The sequence below is a fragment of the Dermacentor silvarum genome, chromosome 11 (assembly GCF_013339745.2).
Source record: "Dermacentor silvarum isolate Dsil-2018 chromosome 11, BIME_Dsil_1.4, whole genome shotgun sequence".
NCBI classification, from domain to species: domain Eukaryota; kingdom Metazoa; phylum Arthropoda; class Arachnida; order Ixodida; family Ixodidae; genus Dermacentor; species Dermacentor silvarum.
The window spans coordinates 19,009,459-19,015,965 of NC_051164.1; positions in this window are offsets into that span (position 1 = coordinate 19,009,459).

Below are 6,507 nucleotides of genomic sequence, written 5' to 3' on the forward strand. Positions count from 1 at the left end.
AGGACCGTGGGATGCCCCGTGTCCTTCGAGGGCAGCTCCAGCGTGGCAGCCCCAATCCGGAGATGAACAGTCGTCGACGAGGATGGTTCCACCATGCGTCAACGGAGACGGCAGACACGGTGCCGATATCGCAGTCCAGCGACGAAGAGCCTCAACTCATGTCTTTGAACTGTATCGATGATTCGGTCTCCTATGTGTCGTCCAGTGATGAAGAGGACCGTGGGATGCCCTGCGTCCTTCGAGGGCAGCTCCAGCGTGGCAGCCCCAATCCGGAGATGAACAGTCGTCGACGAGGATGGTTCCACCATGCGTCAATGGAGACAGCAGACACGGTGCCGATATCGCAGTCCAGCGACGAAGAGCCTCAACTCATGTCTTCGAACTGTATCGATGATTCGGTCTCCTATGTGTCGTCCAGTGATGAAGAGGACCGTGGGATGCCCCGTGTCCTTCGAGGGCAGCTCCAGCGTGGCAGCCCCAAAGCGAAGATGAACAGTCGTCGACGAAGATGGTTCCACCATGCGTCTACGGAGACGGCAGACACGGTGCCGATATCACAGTCCAGCGACGAAGAGCCTCAACTCATGTCTTTGAACTGTATCGATGATTCGGTCTCCTATGTGTCGTCCAGTGATGAAGAGGACCGTGGGATGCCCTGCGTCCTTCGAGGGCAGCTCCAGCGTGGCAGCCCCAATCCGGAGATGAACAGTCGTCGACGAAGATGGTTCCACCATGCGTCTACGGAGACGGCAGACATGGTGCCGATATCGCAGTCCAGCGACGAAGATCCTCAACTCATGTCTTCGAACTGTATCGATGATTCGGTCTCCTATGTGTCGTCCAGTGAAGAAGAGGACCGTGCGATGCCCTGCGTCCTTCGAGGGCAGCTCCAGCGTGGCAGCCCCAAAGCGAAGATGAACAGTCGTCGACGAAGATGGTTCCACCATGCGTCTACGGAGACGGCAGACACGGTGCCGATATCGCAGTCCTGCGACGAAGAGCCTCAACTCATGTCTTCGAACTGTATCGATGATTCGGTCTCCTATGTGTCGTCCAGAGATGAAGAGGACCGTACGATGCCCTGCGTCCTTCGAGGGCAGCTCCAGCGTGGCAGCCCCAAAGCGAAGATGAACAGTCGTCGACGAAGATGGTTCCACCATGCGTCTACGGAGACGGCAGACACGGTGCCGATATCGCAGTCCAGCGACGAAGATCCTCAACTCATGTCTTCGAACTGTATCGATGATTCGGTGTCCTATGTGTCGTCCAGTGATGAAGAGGACCGTGCGATGCCCTGCGTCCTTCGAGGGCAGCTCCAGCGTGGCAGACCCAAAGCGAAGATGAACAGTCGTCGACGAAGATGGTTCCACCATGCGTCTACGGAGACGGCAGACACGGTGCCGATATCGCAGTCCAGCGACGAAGAGCCTCAACTCATGTCTTCGAACTGTATCGATGATTCGGTCTCCTATGTGTCGTCCAGTGATGAAGAGGACCGTGCGATGCCCTACGTCCTTCGAGGGCAGCTCCATCGTGGCAGCCTCAAAGCGAAGATGAACAGTCGTCGACGAAGATGGTTCCACCATGCATCTACGGAGACGGCAGACACGGTGCCGATATCGCAGTCCAGCGACGACGAGCCTCAACTCATGTCTTCGAACTGTATCGATGATTCGGTCTCCTATGTGTCGTCCAGTGATGAAGAGGACGGTGGGATGCCCTGCGTCCTTCGAGGGCAGCTCCAGCGTGGCAGCCCCAATCCGGAGATGAACAGTCGTCGACGAGGATGGTTCCACCATGCGTCTACGGAGACGGCAGACACGGTGCCGATATCGCAGTCCAGCGACGAAGAACCTCAACTCATGTCTTCGAACTGTATCGATGATTCGGTCTCCTATGTGTCGTCCAGTGATGAAGAGAACCGTGGGATGCCCTGCGTCCTTCGAGGGCAGCTCCAGCGTGGCAGCCCCAAAGCGAAGATGAACAGTCGTCGACGAAGATGGTTCCACCATGCGTCTACGGAGACGGCATACACGGTGCCGATATCACAGTCCAGCGACGAAGAGCCTCAACTCATGTCTTTGAACTGTATCGATGATTCGGTCTCCTATGTGTCGTCCAGTGATGAAGAGGACCGTGGGATGCCCTGCGACCTTCGAGGGCAGCTCCAGCGTGGCAGCCCCAATCCGGAGATGAACAGTCGTCGACGAGGATGGTTCCACCATGCGTCAACGGAGACAGCAGACACGGTGCCGATATCGCAGTCCAGCGACGAAGAGCCTCAACGCATATCTTCGAACTGTATCGATGATTCGGTCTCCTATGTGTCGTGCAGTGATGAAGAGGACCGTGGGATGCCCTGCGTCCTTCGAGGGCAGCTCCAGCGTGGCAGCCCCAATCCGGAGATGAACAGTCGTCGACGAGGATGGTTCCCCCATGCGTCTACGGAGACGGCAGACACGGTGCCGATATCGCAGTCCAGCGACGAAGAACCTCAACTCATGTCTACGAACTGTATCGATGATTCGGTCTCCTATGTGTCGTCCAGTGATGAAGAGGACCGTGGGATGCCCCGTGTCCTTCGAGGGCAGCTCCAGCGTGGCAGCCCCAATCCGGAGATGAACAGTCGTCGACGAGGATGGTTCCACCATGCGTCAACGGAGACAGCAGACACGGTGCCGATATCGCAGTCCAGCGACGAAGAGCCTCAACTCATGTCTTTGAACTGTATCGATGATTCGGTCTCCTATGTGTCGTCCAGTGATGAAGAGGACCGTGGGATGCCCTGCGTCCTTCGAGGGCAGCTCCAGCGTGGCAGCCCCAATCCGGAGATGAACAGTCGTCGACGAGGATGGTTCCACCATGCGTCAACGGAGACAGCAGACACGGTGCCGATATCGCAGTCCAGCGACGAAGAGCCTCAACTCATGTCTTCGAACTGTATCGATGATTCGGTCTCCTATGTGTCGTCCAGTGATGAAGAGGACCGTGGGATGCCCTGCGTCCTTCGAGGGCAGCTCCAGCGTGGCAGCCCCAATCCGGAGATGAACAGTCGTCGACGAGGATGGTTCCACCATGCGTCAACGGAGACAGCAGACACGGTGCCGATATCGCAGTCCAGCGACGAAGAGCCTCAACTCATGTCTTTGAACTGTATCGATGATTCGGTCTCCTATGTGTCGTCCAGTGATGAAGAGGACCGTGGGATGCCCCGTGTCCTTCGAGGGCAGCTCCAGCGTGGCAGCCCCAAAGCGAAGATGAACAGTCGTCGACGAAGATGGTTCCACCATGCGTCTACGGAGACGGCAGACACGGTGCCGATATCGCAGTCCAGCGACGAAGAGCCTCAACTCATGTCTTTGAACTGTATCGATGATTCGGTCTCCTATGTGTCGTCCAGTGATGAAGAGGACCGTGGGATGCCCTGCGTCCTTCGAGGGCAGCTCCAGCGTGGCAGCCCCAATCCGGAGATGAACAGTCGTCGACGAGGATGGTTCCACCATGCGTCAACGGAGACAGCAGACACGGTGCCGATATCGCAGTCCAGCGACGAAGAGCCTCAACTCATGTCTTCGAACTGTATCGATGATTCGGTCTCCTATGTGTCGTCCAGTGATGAAGAGGACCGTGGGATGCCCTGCGTCCTTCGAGGGCAGCTCCAGCGTGGCAGCCCCAATCCGGAGATGAACAGTCGTCGACGAGGATGGTTCCACCATGCGTCTACGGAGACGGCAGACACGGTGCCGATATCGCAGTCCAGCGACGAAGAACCTCAACTCATGTCTTCGAACTGTATCGATGATTCGGTCTCCTATGTGTCGTCCAGTGATGAAGAGGACCGTGGGATGCCCCGTGTCCTTCGAGGGCAGCTCCAGCGTGGCAGCCCCAATCCGGAGATGAACAGTCGTCGACGAGGATGGTTCCACCATGCGTCTACGGAGACGGCAGACACGGTGCCGATATCGCAGTCCAGCGACGAAGAGCCTCAACTCATGTCTTCGAACTGTATCGATGATTCGGTCTCCCATGTGTCGTCCAGTGATGAAGAGGACCGTGGGATGCCCTGCGTCCTTCGAGCGCAGCTCCAGCGTGGCAGCCTCAAAGCGAAGATGAACAGTCGTCGACGAGTTGTATGATTGCACCGGCAGATGCAGCTGCGGGAAATGAGGCGTCATGGCGTACATTTCAGCGGGTTTCTGCCACGTCACAAGAAGTAACGAGGTTGAACATGCAGCTTTTTCTTTTTTTTTTTATCGGTTGTACCCCTTGTTTTATGCTCTCAACACGACACCGTGCTCTGCAGTGTGTTGTAGTTTCCTTTAAACGGCCTGGCTGTGCCGGTCGTACACCCAATTTCTCCTAAATGTGTCGAGGCAAGCGCCTTATTCGGCTCTTGTAGATGGTGTCCATTTTTTTCTAGGGACTGCGGAAACAGGCGAACGAGCTCAGTCAGGGGTACCGCTCAGGATATGCCTGCAGTCCCTCCAAGCATAGAGTTTCCTACAATAATTACTAGAGGGAATTCCGGCTATAGTGTCTGCGGTAGCAGCAAGCGGGGCGATTAAGCCAGCATGAGTATAGTGTGTACTATAATGGGGGAGTGGGTCCAGCCAATTTTCTAGGTGGCATTGGTCCAGCGGACGCCTTGGCAAGCGCCGAAGGTGATGCGAAAAAAACTTGGAGGACGCTTAGGCTTCGCCTTTAAGAGCTGAACGCGATAGCGTCATTGATCCCAATCCACCAAACGTGTCTATCTCTTATTTCTGGTGTAAGATATATCCCACGTGTCTCAAGAGCACGGTGTAAGATATATACTTTACCATATATCTTACACCGTGCTCAAGAACGCGCGCGGGCTTCGGCGCTTTATGCCCTATGGGCCACTAAGACACACCTCAAACCGCAGGTGGAAAAGGGTTTTGTGTTTGAGTTTCCGCGTAACAAAACTATGTATTTTCGTTTGTTCAAGTTACAATGCGACGCTACGTAAGTAGGAATGTCACACAACCTACAGGCACGAGCCTGTAGGTTGTGTGACATTCCTACTTTACGAATTTTCGACGCATTTTACTTCGAGAAATTAAATTAGTTGAGTAACGCCTGTGCGGCACATGAAGGGCCTGCGTGGTTCGGGCTGGCTTTAGGTGCGAAGCATCTTTTGCGCTTGGGCTGTCGGCGTCTCCTGTCGTCGTTGTCGTAGTCACGGTAAGCAAGCGGCTCGAGCTCGCGCTCGGCACGTGCTTGTGCCACTGCGTCCGCGTTCGTCGTCGTCGTCCTCTTCCACAGCTGGCTGCGTTGCCGCTCATCATTCCAGCGTAGAATTTCACTTTATTCCGTAGTCATAATGGGGAGGCCACGTTTACGGGGTTGGTTAAGGCAGTATGACCCCATTAGCGGTACCAACCAACCATTAACCAACCAGGAACACCTTATGACGCATGAAATATATAGGGAGGGGGGGGGGGGGGGAACGACGGCCAAGTAATTATTTGCAACGCTAACTAGACAGGAACGTAAAACTTTTGTCGCACATTGCACTTATTATGACCCCCCTCCGCTTTCCACGAAATATAAGTCTGTTGTAACCAACAGCTATGTCGGGACACTGGGAAGCATAGCTGAAAGTGGCCATATCACACGCTCTAACACTTGAATAAAATTTTACAGCGAAGCTGTTATGTGCTCACCTTTCCATCGTCGCGTCGGGCAATAGGATAAAAAAAATGTCGCAGTTTCACCCGAAAGGTGAAGCGTCAGTTGCGATAGCAAATTAGTAGAGAGCTATACGGAGTAAGGATAGTATAAGCTGTATCAGCTGTGTAAACTTGGACATGCAGCAGCACCAGCAACGCGCAGAACTGTTGTCGACGCCGTCGGCGTCTACCCGCGTTCGCACCGAACGTGCGCGGCGTTGGTAACTGTTGCCGGTGCCTCTGAGGGCGTCTCGGAGGCTTTCGACGAGATCAGAACGGTACACTCGTCAAGCTGCGTCCGAAGTCTTTCCCACCTTCTCGCCTCGCAACGCATTTGGTGCCGCAGCTAAACGTCGTCTCCCCTCCCTCCCTAAGGGGTACCTTCAGAAAAACAAGTACACTAGTATTAGACAACTATTATTAGACAACTATTACACAACTTCGACCACTGGGTCGGCGTAAAAGGCATGACGACGACGGCATCACGAGAGTCAGATAAAGCTTGAATGACGACGATTGAACGACCATGATCTTGGTCCACTGTGTCAGCGAAAGAGTCTAGACAGATAAGATACGATAGATAATGAGTGAGTGAGTGAAATAACTTTATTGGTACGATATATAGATAGGCTCAAAACGCCCGAAGTAGGCAAAGCATGCTAATCGCGTTAAAGGACCGGAACTGCAAAGACACGTCATAAGCTTAAGTTGACGTTTTTACGCGAGGGAACAAATTCGGGGCTTCGGAATTGAGAGTACTGAACGGGCCTGGGCTGGCTCGAAAGCCCGGGAGCCACCCGGCCCGCGGTCCGGG